The following is a 19,207-nucleotide window of genomic DNA, read 5'->3' on the forward strand; positions in this document are numbered from 1 at the left end:
GAAGAAGTGAAGGAGGGGCCATCCAAATAGAGCAGTGTTGATCACAGTTATTTCTCCTATTTACTCAGTGATCCCTTGAGTTTCTCCAACCTAGAAGAAGTGAAGAGTTTTTCCTCTTTTGAAAACTAAGAGCAGACGACCGAAATCCTAGCGTGAATCATTAGCTTTGAAGTTTTACTGTAGGGAAGGCACAGACAACAGCATTCCCCAAACAAGCAACATTTTCAATAGCATCTAACAGAACAGGGAGCAAAGAAATGAATTCTAGAAGAGCATAGAAAGCAGCTTTGGTGTAGCAATGATCTGTCTTAATAGATTCCCCTCACGTCTACCAGGTGATAGCAGAATCTTAGAACAGGGACAAGGAGAGCAGAAGTGAGACAGCAAAACCCATGCAAGAAGTTATTACCAATCTCTGCAGAGGGTCTAATTTGTGAGACGAAGCCACTATCCATTGAAAATGTGCCTAGCTCCCCTAGAAAAGAATTTCCAGGACAAAGAATTCTGTTGCCTACTATTGAGATGTTCTCTTGCACAGTCTGAATTTCACTTCAGCTTAATGGGGAGACGCAATACCGAAGAAGTGTCAAGGGCCTTAACAATCATCACAGCTTTTGACTTTATAGTCCCATAAGAATATGTCCCAAGGAAAAACCCAGAAATAGAAAAGAAGATTCATATCTAAACTTTTTCATTACTTTGCTATTTACTACAGTAAATAAGATATTATCTATGTGTCAAACAATAGGGCATTGATTAAATGAATGACAGAACATGCATATGACGTAATATCACTGCCGCACTTTATAATTATATTCTCACACATTTTATAACAGCATGAAACAATGCTCTTGATCTAAGTTTAAGAAAAACAAACCAAACAACAAAAACTAGGGTAAAAATCTGTATACACATCTAATTCCAGTAATATTAAAAACAAAGAAAATAGAGCCAACTAATGGCAGAATACTAGTGGTCATTTCTGAGTGATGGGATCTTAGAAAATTTTTATTTTATTGCTCAGATTTTTGTTTATATGGGCATTTTCTTATTTTATATTCAGAAAAAGTCAATAAACTATTATATATTTTTAAAAGCCAGTAATACAATAGTTGGAAGGAGTCTTAACACGGGTTTCTAGCTTCACCTTTGACTTGACGAGATTTGCGATTTTGGAAGAGCCAATTAACTTCTCATAATCTTAGTTTCCTCCCTCGTACATTGGGGAAATTGCCCTAGCTCCCTCACAGAGTTGGAATAAAGAAAGAAGTTACAAATAAAAATGCTTCATATAATAAAATCGTAAAGCTTCAAAAGCAGCATCAATGACAATATACTGCTAAGTGCCACATGGTACAATAATTAGTGATTTTCCAAGAAGCCTGCCCTCTGATTCCTTGGCATCTAAAATGAAAAACTAGAGGAAGCACAGAAATGTAGTAGGTAAATAAATAATGTATCAGTGTAGTCATTTTAAGGCCGGCATTCCTTCACAGTTGGCAATAATGATCTCTGATTCCTCTATATATCCTCAAACATTTTGTCCAGTGTGGGGCTCTGTTCTACTCTTTCGTTTATGCATATTCTATTTTTACAGCATCTTCTTAGTCAACTCTCAAGATTCTCAAGAGGTTAGGTGGAGCTTTCCTTTTCAAGATGAATATTTGACAGCTAAAACGTTTTAAGCTGAATACAAAACTTCAGTTGTGCTAGAGAACCACGGCATACATACCTCATTTAATAGGCTAGCTGGACTTGTAGATTTCTGAAGGGAAGAGGTTTGGAGAATTTCACCATGCTTGCTTAGAAGCCAGAGAAGTTCCCTGTCGGCTGCTACTCTTTCTTAGCAGCCTGCTAGCCCTGCTTTCGTGAGGACTGGCAGCTGTATATACTTCTACCTGCAGTTCAGCCAATCTAGTTACTGGTGTAAAAGGGGCCCCGGGAAGCACATCTGGAATTTGTAAGCACAGCTCCGTGGTTAGGGAGAAATGCATCCCAGATGAATTTGTGTGCCCATCTTCAGTAGGTAGCCCTGAACCAGAAATCTTTAGCCTGGGGGAAAGAACCAGCTTTAATGCCGATCTCAAAAGTGATAATAATGAAGCAGACCAACCTCTTGATATAAATGGATTTCCTCATAAGAAGGGTGCAGGGGACAAGCATAGGACTTGAGGTGCCCCCATTCCACAGCTATGGGACCCTGAGTGAGTCATTAACTTCTTTGGGCTTCTAATCCCTTATCTGAAAACAGGAGATCACACACTTCAAAAGTTCATCATGAGGATAAACGAAATGCAGAATGTGAAAGCATTTTGCTAATTCACAAGCATAAATCAGATGACAAGATGTTGGACAGGCCAGGGAAAGATGATTATTTCAGAATCAGAAGACTTTATGCTTCATTGGTCCTTTATAAAATAATGAATTTGGGGGCTTCTGTTGTGGCAGATTGAAAATGATCATAAATTCTTTGCAGCTTCTCCCATCAAGAGACGGAATCTACTTCTCCACTCCTTGAGTCTAGACCAGTCCTGTGACTTGCTTTGGCCAATAGAATATGACTAAGGTGACAATGTGGGACTTCTGAGCCTAGGTGTCAAGTGTCCTCATATCTTCCATCCTCACACTCTTGTAACAGTGTCTACAGGAAGAAGCTTGAGTTGGCCTCCAGGGCTCCTGGGCTCCTGGGCTCCTGGCCTCCTGGAAGATGGGAGACCATGAGGTGAGAGAGGGCCAGCCTTCACAGCCACCTCAGGTGTCCCAACTAAAGTCTCCAAGTGACACCAGGTGGAGCAGGCCACCCCAGCCTAGCCTGGCCCTAAGTTCTGACCCACAGAATCATAAAGATTGTTATTTCAAACTCCTACATTTCAGGGAGGCTTGTTATGCAGCAAAACCTACCTGATACATCTTTCACACCTCCCCTCTGACAAGAGTGGACTCTGATGCATGCATCAAAGCAAGAACAGCCTGTATGACCTCAGTGATTTCCACAGATTTCTGTTGAGATGATTAACAGTTCATGGGATGGGGAAAAGAAGCTGGGTAAAATTTGAGAGAAAATAAAATTTGTTTCTGAGCATAGTAACATCTCCTGTGTGTGTGTCTGGAGTCCAGCTTTGACAACCTCATCATTTCATAATGCAACACAAAACTCATTTTATAGGAGGGAAGATGATGCCACAAAGTCCACGCACTGAGATGTTTGTACTTTATCCACAACCAAAGCCCTCTTCACTCTTGCTTTACACTTAAACAGCTTGACTTTCTGGTTTCTAAGCCAACAGAAAATTAGAAGAGCGATACAGTGTGCAGACACACAGTCAGTGGTGGAAATGAGAAATAACTATTCAAAATGGAGGAAGTGGGGAGGGAGAGAAGTCTAGAAAGCACAGAGGCACTTGAGTAGCACAGGAATTGGTATAGGATCAAACATCTCCACATGTCCCCAGAAAGGGGTGCTGAGGGCACCACTGCATTATAGCTTGATGCAGAAATTTAAAACATGTCAGTAAATTTTAGAAAGCGTTTTCAACTAAAAAGCATAAACTCCATTTGGATGCTTAGCTTGGTGAGCCTTCGGTGAGCTGATCAGCTCAGCCCACACATCCCCACAGGGTCCTGCCAGCCTGCGCAGCTTCAGAGACCTCCAGCAAGTGCAGATTGCTCCTCAAGCTGCCTGCAGCTAGCTCCCTGGCTTTTTTGCTTATGGGAGTCTTGTTTCTTTCTTCTTCTCTGGGGAATGCTCCCTTATGTGTGGAAGCTTCTGGTGGAAGGAGTACCAGAAGGAATGGAAATGATGTCTGTAGAAAGGCCAAGCTCAAAGTCTCATTTCAGAGCCCATCTATCAGATGGGGTCTGAATTTGGTCTCTTGATTAAAAACCATAGAAATCTATTTTGGTGAAGTTCAGCAGAAAGTGAAGGCTGAAGGGTTTGGCTTGGAATATTCAACTGCAAATTGGAGGACACATGCCCGGGATTCACCAGCACATCATGACCGCACACAGTGGAATGCAATGATTCTCCCAGAAGAAGCTGGGGTGCTCTTAGAAATAGATTATGAGTGGAGGGAAACCCTAGCAAAGCCCCATACTCAGGATGGCATATTTAAGCCCCCACTGTGTGCAGCTTGGAATCCTGAGATGGGTCCTGGCAGTGCCCACCTACCTCCAGGGCTGAAGATGATGGAGGAAGGCAGACTCTCTCTGCTCCACTATCATGCTGTAGGTTCCATACTGCAACTCAGCTGTGTGCCTAAAAGCCCTGTATTTGTAAGGGGCATGTTTCCCTTTGAAGCTGATAACTTGGATTCGATGCAGTTTTTCTGTTTTGGCTCTTACGCCTCTGTGCTCATCTCCCCAGCGGCCCCTCCCACAGCCACTGTAAAGGCTGATCTGATCAGACACTGCTGGACTGTGGTAGAGGGTCAGTCACACAGGCATCCAATTTCAGGGAAAGGAAAGGCATTGTCTCCTTGGCTGCCTTGGCTCACCTGAACCTGAGGGAGCAGTTTTGAGATGAAGGGAAACAGCCAGAACAGCAGCTGGATCGACAGCAGAGCACCTCAGAAGGGTTAAAGGTTTGGCTGGATTACACAGTACAATTATACGTACTTAGAGTTTTGCAGAGCTCAAAACAAATCCCCCTCTCATTGACCTAGTATTTGGGGCTTAACAGACCCTAATGAAGCTTCCCGTTGCCTCTGCCGGGTGGTCCTTCTCTCATAGCCCAGACTGATTTATTTCTCATTCTCTCCTCATACTGCTATTCCTCAGCAGCACTGATGGGGAGAGACTTGTCCAGATTTTATCTAAGTTGAGCTATTCAAAGAAATGGATATATTCCCTTGTGACTCTTATGTATTTAAACAAAAATACTATATATGTCTGTGAACTCAATCTTCTCACTTTGGCTATACTGTTTCATTCTTTTGAGTTTCTGAGAGCTTCACTCCAAAAGAGGGCTGTGGGCAACTTAAATATTAAGGAAGAGCGTGAAGGTGTAAGAATTCCATCTGACAAATCTTCATTGTGCCCATGGTGTGTGAGAGATTGGGGAAAGCACCATGGAGGACTGGACAACGAACTGACACATCTCTTCCATCGGGGAGCTCATGGTATAATGCACAGAAAAGCAAGAACAATGAAGGTAATAGCAAACGTTTGCAGAGCACTCACTCTTCCCAAGGCGCTCTGCTGAACGGTTCCCTCTACGTAAACAAACCAAGAATGTGCTAAAAACAACCTGATGGGGGAGGCAATTTTAGTTTCCCCATTTTACAGAGGAGGAAGCTGAGGCTTATAAAGAGGCCACATTAGCAAATGGGAGAGGTAGGATTTGGATGCAGGCAGAGTGCCTGGGCTCCTGACCATGACGCTATGCACCCTCCCTACCAACAGCCATGATGAACAGAGCAACTGAAGTATGAGGAAGCAAGAGACAAAAGGACGGCAAGAAGGAGAGGAGCACTTCTTTTTTTTAAAAGGGTTCTTCTTCTTCCTTGTTTTTTTTTTTTTTTGGTGAGGAAAATTATCCCTGAGCTAAGATCTGTGCCCATCTTCCTCTATTTTGTATGTGGGATGCCATCACAGCACGGCTTGATGAACAGTGTGTAGGTCCATGCCTGGGATACAAACATGTACACCCGGGGTCACCAAAGCCGAGTGCACGAACCTAACCACTACGCCACCACGCCAGCCCAGGAACACTTCTTGCTGGAATAATCAAAGCAGTCTTCAAGGAAGAAGCAGCAATTGGCCTTGTCCTTGGAGGATGAGTAAGATTTCCAAAGGAGGAGATGAAAAGGGTAATTTAGGTACAGTGTGGAGACACATGAACACACAGAGACAGCTGTATGGGGCGTGTGTCAAACAACAAGTCCACAGGTATGGTGCAGCAGAGGCAGACGAGGCAGGAAAGGGAAATTGGGAGGAGACATTTAAGTGCTGGCTGGTGAGCTAGGACTCTCCTGAAAACAACAGGGATTTTCCAGTTGTGGAGAACTTTGATCTGAACGGCACTGAGAGGAGAGTGAGCAGCAGCACATGTAAGATGGCCAGGCTGGGATGACCAATGAGGAGAGCAGTAATGGGGCTCCCCACGAAGGAGCACAGACAATGGGGGAGAGGCTAGAGAGAGTGGGAAAGTACCAGCAACAAGTCAGAGCAGTCACCTGGCTGGAGAGGTGGGATTCCAAGGTGACTGGGACCTGGGATGGCACTAATCAAGAGAGGAAATACAGGAGGAGGTACAGGTCCAGCGGGGAAGAAAACAAGTCAGGTCTGCAGTGGCAACAGGAAGTGACAGGGAGCCGTCCTTTCTGTGCTGGACATGTAGCGAGTGAGTGAGTCCCGAAGTGTTGACGAGGGATCCATTTCAGTGGGGAGAGGGCTACAACTGGGAGTGGGACTGGATGCCCAGTAAAACTTTCATTCTATAGTTAAGATCAAAATTCTGAAATGCAGAGTTCTGAAAACAATTACCTTTATTCACTTATTTAGTTGTAGTGTCAGGCACTTGGCCACAAAACCTGACACGAGGCTTCTTATCATCTCTACTTATCCCACCGAGAGTAAAAGGTCATGCATTTTGCTGCAGAAATATTCCCGCCTTTGATTTGGTGTACTGTCCAGACCCCATTGAGGAAGCTACATCATAGAATGTATATGGTATAGACACCCTGTTGTCTTTCTAAAGCCCCCAAATTCTGAATGAATTCCAAAGCATACCTGGCTGCAAGAATTTTAAGCAAGAGATTTTGGAACTGCATTTACTTTCTGAAAACAGCAGAGCAATAATCCTAATAGCTAATTGAGGGCTTACTCTATGCCCAGCATACTTCGAAGTACTTTATTTTAATTTTCACAGCAATCGTCTGAAGTGGGAACTACGATTACCTTTATTCTACAGATAATGGATCTGAGGGTCAGGCAGGTTAGCGGGAAGAGGCAGGGCTGGTACTTATCCTAAGCAAGCTGACTCCTGAGGCTGTGCTCTTTACCACTACAGCACGCTGCCTCCAAATTAACTTGTAAAACTATTTAGAAATGAATTGAATCAATCCTTTCATTAGATTAGTGAATAGCTGGGAACAAATATCTTTTACTACATTTCCACAAATGATACAAGGGCATAGTTCACCCAGGTCATTCTCTCATTTATATTCTAGCAAAGCAGAGGGAACAATACTCGAGCATATCCCAGGGAAGGTGTTTCTGTGAGGGCCCTATGGTCGATGTAGAGAGTTTTCCACAGTTTTCCTTGACAGGTAAAAATCTGGGGATTGAGGCAACAAGGCAGAGCTGATCAGAGCAGGGGCTCTGGGGCCAAACTTCTTTGGTTCTACCATCTCTTAGCTTGTGACCCTGGTCAAGTTAATGAACTTCTCTGTGCCTCAGTTTTCCCTTCTGTAAGGGACAAATTACAAACTACATCATAGAGTCATTGGATGGTTTAAGTGAGACAATTCTGATAAAGTTCTGGAAGAGTGCCAGGCTGATAGCGAATCATCAATAAGCTTTGAATATTTGTACAGTACTCCCTTCTTACCTGCAGTTTCGCCTTCTGTGGTTTCAGTTACCCAGTCAACCGAGTGCAAAAATAAGGCTACATCACAATGCCCTCATCATTCACCTCACCTCTTCTCACCATGTACGCTCACCTCCCATCATCACAAGAAGAAAGGTGACTACAGGACAGTAAAATATTTTGAGAGAGAGACCACATTCATACAACCTTTATTAGGGTATATCATTATAATTGTCCTGTTTTATTATTGGCTATTGTTGTTAATCTCTTACTGTGCTTATTTATAAGTTAAAATTTATTATAGCTATGTTATGTATAGGAAAAAACATAGTATATATAGGGGTTGGTACTAGCCACGATTTCAGGCATCCACTGGGGGTCTTGGAATCTATTCCCTGTGGATAAGGAGAGACTGCTATATTTGGCAAGGTTCCCATAGGGCTAGAACTCCTGGTGGAAATCTCTGATGAACAGTAAGTTTTGTGCATTTCCCTGTATATGGGGTTATTATTTGCCAAGTGTCATCCTGTTCTCTTCCAGCTTTTTGAGGTTCAAGGACATCAGTCCAATTTAAGAATCCCTTCCAATTCCACAGTCAAAAGGCGGATTGGTTCAGGTCTATCTGTGAATAGCACAGCACTGACTCGGAAGGATGATTTTAGCTTGGTTTTTCTCCACAGTGTTTTCTATGGCTGTGTAGTCAGTGGGACACGGGTCTGTATCCACCCTGGAATTCTGGATTCATCCCTTAGGGTAAGCCAGAGTGGACCTGCCTGGAGAATCAGGACTAAGCCTGATGCATGTTGTCCCATTCCACACAAACATCTGTATGATGTCTCTGGACATGGGAATGGAATTACACTTCTGCTCAACTTCATTCCTAAAGTACATTTTGAATTGGAAAGAGTGATTGGGTTTTGTCCAAATTCTATCCAGTAATGATGAGGTTTCCCACACACTTTACACATAGTAGGTGTTCAATAAGTGTCAGATGGCACAGGATGTGACCAATGACCACAAAATGGGACTGATCCAGAAGTTTTGTGCTCTGCAGCCCTGGGTTACCTTGGCAATGCATTCCACGGATAGTGGTTTTTCAAATGTTAAGTGATGCTTGTCTTCTCTGATCAGAATAGGTTGTTCTAGTTCAGGGAAAATTAATCATCCATTTTCTTTGCTTGGCTCTTTACTTACCTTCTGGTCAGTGGTACAGCTACTTGGCTTGTGATGCTCTTCTTGATTCTAACATAAAGAAGAAAAACAGAAGAATCCAGCAAACACTTAATGGGAGGCTTGGCAGAGTAAAACTCGGGCTTATTCTTGCAGTAGAGTAGCTGATAATTGCCCATATTATTCTAGGCTAGATTGAGGTCATTGTCTGATGAAATTGGACAATTTAGAAAATGGGAAAAAATGAACACAACATTCAAGTTTATTTAGACAACTTCTATATTTTATTTTACTTTCTTATCAACTTTTGGCTTTTAGTAAGAGGGAACAGAGGAGAAGGAGAGGAGAGAGAGGAGAGTCTTATAAATAGGGAGGCAGGTATTCAGGAAATAATTTTTAATACATTAAGTATTTCTTTCATTTAAAATGGCAAGTAGTAGAAAAGCAAATAAATAGAAATAATTTTGAATCAGTACAAATACACTGTATTTTATTCCTGGAATCTAGTGCAGTGACAGTTTTATGACATTTCCATTCCATTGTCACATGTTGGAGTCCTAATCCTAGCCTTCCAGACTTCATGAATATCTACTTCTGGCAAAAGGAAGGAAAGAAGGAAGGAAGAAGGGGGGGGAGGGGCGTAGAGAGAGAGAGAGAGGAAGGAAGGAGGGAAGAAGAAAGAAAAGAAAAGAAAACTGCGTAGTTCACAGTTCTTCCTACAAGGAGTGAGCCTCAGTTAACTAGAATTCAGTTAACCAGATTCTCGTCTCCTCTCCACTTTAATTAATCACTTTGGCTAAAGTCTCTGAATTCCATCATCCCTTTCCTCTCCTCCATTCCACGGATACTCAAATCTTGTCAATTCTAGCTCAAATACACCAAGCTTAACAAAAAACTCTGACAGCAGCTCCTCAACACCCGAGTTCATGACTGATTCAGCTCTGTGTCCCTCATAGCACGTAACAGAGACCATCTCACCCAGCCCACCATGAGTACCCGTGTTATTTATTGGAGAAATATTTTTGGGAAGGTCAGTGGGCATTTAGCCTCTTCTCTGCATTTGGAGAGGAATGTCCTCTGGACATTTCCAGCACTGGATTTTTCCGGCACCCTTGTGACCCTGGCTAGGTCTTCTCCCTTCTGTGGTCCTCTGTACAGCCTTCGATGGTGCTCAAGGACATTAGACTCCTCCCAACTGATGCTGGCAGCCAAGAAGCCCTGTTTTCTATACTTTGAATTCCTCAAGTATCTCTGTTGTCATCAGAACTCTATCAAGAGCAAAGGCTATGTCCACATCAAACATTCTTAAGAGGGAGAAAAAGGAAATTATTTGCTCAGATAATTGAAAAATCTTAAAAATGGTGATATGGAAAGTATAACCTCAGGCTTGTCTGAATTCAAGTGCTAAAACCATGTCACTGAAATCAGTCTGTCTCTGTGTCTTTTTGTTCCCGTTTCTGTGTTTCTTTTTCCTCGAGTTTTCTCCAAGTGAGTTCTCCCCACTAAAGGCCAAGATGGCCACCAGCAACTCCAGGCTGAAGTAACTCTGGTGGAAAGAGGATCTCTTTCCTAAAAGTTCTATCCAAAGTCCCAGGCCTAACCCTCATTGGCCTGAAGAAGTAAGCTGTTTATCCTTTAACCAATCACTATAGCCGGAGGCATTTGTTCCAGTGCCCGTTCCTAGAGCTGGGGAGGGGGTTAGCCCCATGGAACCAGATGGACTGGAAATGGAGTTGAGGTGATTCCTGAAGTGAAAGAGGGGCATTGGCACAGGGCACCAGAAGCTGTCTCCTTCAAGGCCCTTTGTGCCATCACCAGCTAGTTAGTAGTGACTTGTTGGGCTCCTGCTGGCCACAGCCTCATTTCTTTCCCCCACCTCTACCACCAGTGTTCCGAAGCTGAGTATACCTGAGACAATGACCCTCCCCAGCTAGTGCTAGAAAGGGAGGCAAAACTCCTTGGAAACTACTTTTCCCAGAAGGACTAAAGACAGGCAAGTATTTGGGGCTGTGCTTGATTCATCAGGTCAGTCCCCTCAAGAACTGTTTTTGAATTTTTAGTGGATGTGTGGTGTGTTGCTGAGACCCCCTTTCAGAACCAAGGAACTACTTCTCCCAGCCGTCAGGGGTATTGCTTGCCTGACAGCTCACAGCTGAGTCTCTCTGGGAATTGCCTTTGGGCACACGGAGCTGCCTCACTCAAAGCTAAGCCACTATCCGGGCAGGCCCACATTTAATGACAGGGTTACAAAGGTCTGGCCTTCTCATGCCAACTCAGGACACTCTGAAGCAACCTCCTGCCCATCCCTGGCTCCAGAACTCACCGCGGAATCAACTGAGGCCATCGTCACCATTGCTGTGCTGATTAACTCCTCCCTCTGCCCATCCTGTCTCTATGCCCCTGCCCCACACCCACAGAGGCTGTGCCCGAGAGTGCTCCCCAGGAATCCTCCCGCATGCAAATCTCACAATCCGAAAGTCTCTTTCTGGGGAACCAGCCTAAGACAGTTTTAGCATCTAAAAACTTAAAACCTTGGAATTTATCCACTATTGAAGCAGTATGGTTTTTTCAGTAAAAACTCAAGATTTCAAATGGGACAATCTCAGTTTCAAATTTGCCACTAGTACTAGCTGTGAGAGTTTTAGGCAAGTTACCCGCCATTCTTGTCTTCATATCCTCATCTGAAAGATGGGGATGCTAATAACATCATCTCCTAGGATGGCTGGGAGTTTTAAGGGAGATATTTGTTTATAAAGCGCTCAGTATAGGATCTGGCCTTAGAAAGGGCCAAGTGTATAGCTGTTGTTATTTTATAATTCTCCAGGGTGGCTAAATTAACATGACTTTAATATAGACATGAAAATGCACCAATGGTTAATACCAATTATTGGCAAAGATTCAGTGAGCGGGCAATTGCTCACACTGCTTGAGTCTGACATTCAGTTCCCTTTCTGGAAGGTAATTAGATAAAGCATATTAGAAGCCCCTAAAATGCTCGTAGCCTTTGACCTAGAAAGCCCAACTATAGGCATTTTCTCTAAGAAAATAATCATAGTTGTGACCTCAAATTGATGGACTGGGATATTTATATCAGCATTTTTTAAACAAAAATCTGAGAAGTACCTAATATCAAGTAACAAAGAACTGTTTCAATCAATTATAGCGTATGCTTATGATAACATAAAATGCAGCTATTAAAAATCTGCTGTAGAAACAAAGTTAATGATATAGAAATAAATTCATGACAATCTTAAGTGAAAAAAACAGCCCATAAAATAGTATTATGTAGGCTGTGAGCCCAATTTTTATAGTGTGGAAGAAGTAGGTATACATACACACACTCACTCAGACACACACACTCTGGAGAAAAGGATAAATGGTCACAAATAAAAATCCAAAATGTTAGCAGTCATTATTCTTGACTAGACTACTGGTAATATTGATTTTCTCTTTTGTGTTTTTCTGTATGTTGCAAATTTTCTACATTGAACATTTGTGCATCTTGTAAAAGTTTTTTAAAATGTTATTCCTTAAATGACATCTATCGAATTAAAATTAAAACCAAAAGTACCAACGGCTAAAAACCAGTAATTGCCCAATCTTACTAGAGACTTGACTTCTAAAACTTTAAAAGCATTTTCGAAATGCCAGTTAAATGAAGCTCACGTGGTCCCTAAGAAAAACAAAATTGAACACAGTACAAGTTAATTCCAAGAAATCCCTGCCGACCGTAATTAATTGAGAGAAGCAATCACAGAGCTAATGCTGTCTATTGTAAGCTGTATAACCCCCTCGCTCTCAATAATAGCTTACATTCAACTTGCTTACCAGGACCAGAGGTTGATTGTTAAATACGTTTTCAGGGTCCACGTAACTTGGAGGGCATTTATTTTTATGTACTGTCCTTCCGATGGCCATTTTTTAAAAACTAAATTTAAGATTCACAACCTGATGATAAGAACAATGATTTGAAATTAAAATTTTCCTGGAAAATCCAGGGCATAAGTCCCCACGTCCATTCAATTTAGGAGACAAGTTAAGGCTGCAGCCGTGGACATCACTGAGTGTCCCTTCCTCACCCTGCCCTATGACGTGAATCTTTTTCTTCTTTTTCTCCCTTACTATTCCTATTTCCATGCCTTCATTTTTCTCTGCATTTCCTTTCCTCTCCTAGCACACAGCTGCTCCTAGGCATGGATTTTCTCTGCCAGGGGCTTCTGAGATTGTGGAAAGCCCTTCATAAGCCTCTGTGGGTGCTCAGAGAAGCCACAATAAGCCTGGGGCACAGTTAGCAACCAGATCAAGTGTCATGCTCCTCTCCTCAGAGCAACCACAGAGCTCCATCATAAACAGCTCCTTCCTTCCTCAGCAGCACGGAGAAAGCAAATTACTGAGCAATACTGGTGCATGGTTGTCCCTCAACCGTTCTGATACATGCTGTGGATGGACCCTAACAATACTTTTCATATATATCCTGCATCAATCTTGATGTCTCTGTTAAGTCATTCGTGAGCATCCATGAGCAATAAATCCATGGGCCTCTGTTACTCCCTTTGCTCAGGAGCATCCTTGGTTGCAGAGTAGGGAGAGTTGTTTGGGCTTTAGCCTCGGTTAGACAGGAAAGAAATCTGACCCTCGAGTTCAGCCACAAAAATAGTCATCAACTTGACTTAGAATTGGACTGAGCCAGAATATACTGGAAAGCAGAGGAGTCATGGGGCCTAAAGATCTTACTCTCTCCTTTAGACCAGAACCAGGACAACAGGAGACTAATGCTTGGTGAAACAATGTGGGGCTGACCAATTTTATTGCCTGTGTTCCTTGGCTGTGAATCTTGGGGGTTGGGGGTGCTTACTCACAAGGCTGTTTAAATCAAGCTGTGAGTCTTTACTCTTGCTGTCATTTTTGCTTTGATTAAAAATCCCAATGGGCTACATCACATGCAATTTTATTGTCCAAGGCAGACCAAAATAACTTAATAAAAACACATAGCCATGCATGTAGAGTCTGGAATGAGGTCAAGATTAAACCAAGGGAAGAAAAATGCCATAGGGACCAAGGATATTTAAATTAATGTGAAAATGACGTAGAAAATTACATCTGTATAGGTCCAAGAACCAAACAGGCTTGGATGCATATTGGAATCAACAGGCAGGAGGAAGATGGAAATATGGGTAAAGATTAAAGAGCTCAGTAAATAGATTAGTCATTTTTCAATTAGGTTGGAATACAAATGAGAGGCCAAGTGCCTTTTATTGGGTTTGTTGTGATTGATTACAAAAATGTAAATTTTTTGAGAAATAACTTTTTCAGTAAGACTCCACACTGTCACTTTGCCAGGGACTTCTTTTAATTTCCTTACATATCTTATTTGCAAATGCAGCAGAGCCATGGGGCATTAACACGACCCTGCAAGCAATTGGTACTGCAGCAGGCCAACTCTCTGCTTGGCCTTCTGCAAGTTTCCCTCACAGCCTTCTTGATTGTTTGAGATGAGAAAATGCAATCTTCTCTTCCACGCTGTAGATCCTGGGTGTGGGACCCGTGGGGGAGGAAGAATGTTGCCTCACTTCTGACAAAGAAAATCCAACTGAACCCTTTTACCCTACTGTTCCCAGGGATTTCAATATTTGAGCGCCCACTCTCAATAACCACTCTTTACTGGAAAACCTTCCCTGTCTCCTTATTTCTTTCTGCATCAAGTTGGAACATCAGCCAGCCTTGTATGGCCGTTTTACCTAGGCCCATCACATCAGCCAGCCTGACTCCCCACAACCTTGTAAAGTGCATTCTTCCCTCTAGCCAGCTAGTCTCCTCCTGGTCCCCACATACATCTCTGCTACTGCTGCTTCTCTCAGCTGGAGTGCTTCTTCTCCTCCACCTGTCATGGTAAGCAGCCATCTGCCACAAAGGTTGGGAAGTTTCCATGTTTTATTTCGCTTAATCTTTGCAACAACCTGTCATATGAGATTATTATAACTATTTTATAGATGAGGAATTTGAGTCTCAGAAAGATTCAGAAACCTGCCAACCTCAACAAGATGTGGAACTAGGATTTGAACCCAGGCCTGTTGCATGCTGGAACCTGAGCACTTAACCACTGCCTCTCCGCCCATCTCTCTGACCTTGGTGCAACTTCCGTGGTCCAGCTCAGGCCTAACTCTTCTTAGAAGCTCAGGCTGGTCAGTCTGGTCCACTTTGTTCCCACCCAACCTATTGGGCAGAACCACAGAGCTGAGCACCAAATCGTTATCTGATTGCTATGGACGTATTTCTTTCATCTCCCAATTGAATTTTCAACTCCTCAAAGGAAAAGGCTGCCTCCCATAAGACTCTCTATATGCAAACACGCAAACACACACACACAAAAACACAAACACACAGCTCTTAGCTAATTGACTTACATTTTAGTAAGGATGTAGGTATGCTTCCTGAAGAGAGAGAGTATTATCTGCTCTTCCTTACTCTTCTCTTCTCTTTCCCTGGGAAGAAGAAATAGTAAACTGATCAGATTGGTCTCCAAGACTGTGATTTGGCCATGTTCACTAGTGGGTGCAGTCACTGTGAACCTCCAGGATGCTCTCTTTTACTCCTCCTTTTCTCCTTGCGGTTTAGGTGGTGAAGTAAGGCAGAGTCCACTCCCTTGTGGGAGGAGACTCAGCCATCTTGCTCTCTCTTTTTTTCAAACACATGGTCTTGGGTACTCTTGCTCCCTTGTCTCCTGTCCCATGCATATGCCTGGAGGGTAGGTAGATTCTGGAATTTAGGTTTGAGCTAAAAATTTTGAAGTGTCTATGAAGTCTTTAAGACTAGGTTGGGTGCCCAAGCCCAGCCCAGCCCAGCTGACTAGAAAGCTCTTCATTGCGTTTAAGCCAGCCAATAATAAATATTAAAGGAGTACATTATTACCCACTTGTTGTTGTTTCCTGTATATATAATCTTCTCTTAAGGAGCTCTAGAGATAGAATTCAGGCTCCCTAGTTCCCCTAGCCAAATACCACTTAACCGTGCCCCAAGCCTCGTGATCTCTCCAACACCCCTCTTTGCAGCTTCTTGGTTGTTCAGTTCCCTCTCTTAACTCACAGGAGTTTTAAAGGAAGATTTACTAGAACTGACTTTTGTGGAAATTTGTGCGCATATGTTTGTGTATGTGTGCATATGTTTTCTTTGCAAGTGACAATCAACAAAGTAATATTAAGCATGCGCTTTTGTGTCAGTCTTGGTTTTCCAAGAAGAAGATGCCAAGAGTGATGTGCAGGGACTTTATTAGGAAAATCACCACATAAAGGAAATAAGGAAGAAGCCAGGATAGGCTAGGAGAGCCATCAGACTGTGATGCAAGTCAGATCCCAGGTGGGAAAGACAGGGAGAGAAAGTTGAGCAAAAGTGTCTGAGGCTGCCATGAAGTCAAAGGAAAGTTCAGCAAACACATTGAAGAGTTCTTGGGCCAAAGGCTGCTGTCGGAAGCAGAGGTTTGCTCATGAGAAGTATGCCCTCAGTGCAAAACCAAGACAATTTTCAAAGAGTAGCATCTGGGGCCCTTAGTCAATTATGCTCCATAAAGTAAGAGGAGGACCGTAAAACACATTCTCATGCCATCACAGCTTCCATCCCTCGTCAATAATTTCTGCCTGCCTTGACCTTTCGTTGCAAAACCATTCTCATTTCTTCCTTTGATTTCTATTTCCAAGTAGCAGAAGGAAACACATCTTTGAGACAAGAAGTATCTTAAAAGAAAAACAGAATCACAATTTATTCAGGACGGCTTCAAGCTGAGCACATGCCAATGGTGCTGAGGCCATTATCTCAGAAGGTCTGAGGGAAAGCTCCGAGACACTATACCTTCTTCTAATGTTTCCTTCTCTGAAAACAAACTGAGTTCTCATATCCCTCATGCCTACTCCTGACACCTACCAACTTTTACCGTTGTTGGAAAGGTGTGGCCCAGGCCCAGTACTCAGGGCTCTGTTATAGCTGAGGTCTTCATTCTCCAAAAAGGAAGCCGCTTGTTATCCTGGCACTTTGTGGTGGGAGCCACAAACAGCATGTTGTGGTCTCTATAGCATTCTGATGGTAAACAGACACATAGGTTCTGACTCTTCTGGCACAGTGCCTTGCTAGAATAGGTAAAGTTTTGCTAATTAGATTAACTGTGTGGATGCCTTTTAGTTAGAACTGTGTAGAGGAAGCTGGTCCTCACCAAAATCCATGAGTTCCTTAATTCCTCGGCATAGAGCTTGGCATAAAGCTAATATGGTCATGTGGCTAAGTTCTGGCCAATAGAAAGTGAGTGGAAGTGATGTGTGCTGCTTTCAATCCAGCCCTTACTTCCAATATGTGTTCCTCTCTCTTCTTCTGCATTGGCTAGTGAGCTGGAAAGAACTCCTAGGACCCAGAGGAGGGTGGTACCTGTCCTAAATGACCAACCCTTTCCAACCTTCATCAGACTGTGACACAAGAGAGAAATAAATTGTACTGTGTAAAGTCACTGGGAATTCAGAGTTATCTATCATAGTAGCTACATTTATTTATCATTAATAATATAGCATTTTCCCTTAAAAGCCATGACTTGTTCTAGTCAGACTTTTCTATGTGTCAAATGCATACAAAACAGGCTAAATGTAAAAATCCTATAATTTATAAAAAGTAATCATACATACTCCAAAAAATGTTTATGTGTAAAAAGGATTCTAAGTGGGATTTCTTTTTTAAAAATCAGCTTTATTGAGGTATAACAGATCCACAAAAATATTTGGGACATATTTAATGTATGCAATGTGATGTGTTTGGAGATAGGCATTCACTCATGAAACCATCACCACAATCAAGGTCATAAACATATCCATCACCTCTAAAAGTTTCCTTCTGTCCATTTGTTTTGTTTTTGTACTGTGGTAAGAATACTTAATGTGAGATCTATCCTTTTAGCAGAGTTTTAAGTCCACAATACAGTGTTGTTACTATAGACACAACGTTGTTCAGTAGATTTCTAGAACTTATTCATCTAGCATAACTGAAAGTTTATACTCACTGAACAACACCCCATTTCTCCTATTCCGGTAAGCCATCACTTTTACTCTCTTTCTATGAGTTTTACCATTATAAATAACTCGTATAAATGGAATTATGCAGTATTTATCTTTCTGTGGCTAGCTTATTTCATTTAGCGTAATATCCTCCAGGCTTGTGCATGTTGTCACGTATGGCAAAATCTCCTTTTTTAAGGCTGGATAATATTCCACGGTATGTATACAGCACATTTTCTTTACCTATTCACCTGTAGGTGGACATTTAAGTTGTTCCAATATCTTGTCTATTTTAAATAATGTGATAAATGAGCTTTCTTTAAATATTCTATTCCCCAGGTATGCTGAAGTCATTCACAGCTGTTTGGGACCATATCTATTTTCTGGAGTGAATTGTGTCTGTAGCTGAAAAAGACGATACATTTCTCTCATGTATGCCTTACCCAATTCTTCATCTTCTTTCTGACCAGCACTGTCTAAACAAGTGAAGCATATAGCTTTCCCCAAACATACATATTTTCATTATTTTGTGGAGGTAGACTGATTGGGAAAGAGTTCTGGGTTGGGGGTGAGGAACCTGATTTGCAATAAGTGTTCAGGACCTTTTTAGCTGAAAGCCCAAGAGCTTCAGAACAAAACAGAAGTTGTTTCAGTGCGTGCTCCACCTGTCCATAAAGCTTGCCAGGACACTGTGGTCAGGAGATTTAACTTACAGTGCAACCATTCAAATTCAGTCACCACTAGTACTTATATTTCCAACATGGGCTCACTTTTATACTGTAAAAATCTTATTTTTAACCACTGCTCACTAATTGACCTAACACAAGAGAAAGACAAAGAGCAAAATCCTAATTCTAGTGTTTACATTTCACTTGACAAATGAATGACAGCTTCCAGAAGGGAAATTTCCACACATTTCTGAAAAGAAAGAACCATAGGCATGGATCATTTACAGCAGAGCCTCCCAATTGCTGGATTGTCACAGTCACCACAAATGGATTACAAGTCCATTACAAGATATTAACCCTCAATTCTCTGTGGAACTGATGCTGCCAAAGGCCTCAGGGCCCCTTTCCTCTGATTAGGAGCAATGTTATCCATCTATGCCAACATGTTATAATTATTGCCATTTTTCTACTATGGCCATCAGGTCAAAAAAAAAATGAGGAAGCATGAATCTATATTAGCAACCTACATCATCCATCCTGAATCAATCATGATGCTTTGGACTGAAGTGTCAGAGACACCAATTCAAACTGGCTTGAACTGTAAGAAAATGCATTGGCTCATGTAACTAAAAGTCCAATTAGAATCGGTTTAATGTTTAGTGCAGATCTCTCTGAACTTTTATCAACTTTCTCCTCACTGTGAGGGCCGCCTTTGTCCTCGGGTTGCCTTCCCTAATGGTACCAAAGTAACCACAACAGTTTCAGTCTTCGTATCTGCAGCCTCTACATCTAGAAAAAGAGAGAGAGGAGAGGCC

The 19,207-nt window shown here is 42.3% G+C and overlaps 1 long non-coding RNA gene across 2 annotated transcripts in view; it reads right to left on the reverse strand.

Annotated features, from left to right (window-relative positions):
- Positions 1-19,207, reverse strand: part of LOC111767806 (uncharacterized) — a 293,689-nt gene that overhangs the window by 23,408 nt on the left and 251,074 nt on the right. For both annotated transcript variants that reach the window (XR_011425567.1, XR_011425566.1), the window contains 2 exons: positions 15,103-15,180; positions 8,723-8,770 (listed from right to left, as the gene is read on the reverse strand). This is a non-coding gene — a long non-coding RNA (uncharacterized lncRNA). The remainder of the gene's footprint in view (positions 1-8,722; positions 8,771-15,102; positions 15,181-19,207) is intronic.

The sequence above is a fragment of the Equus caballus genome, chromosome 14 (genome assembly GCF_041296265.1).
Source record: "Equus caballus isolate H_3958 breed thoroughbred chromosome 14, TB-T2T, whole genome shotgun sequence".
Lineage (NCBI taxonomy): Eukaryota > Metazoa > Chordata > Mammalia > Perissodactyla > Equidae > Equus > Equus caballus.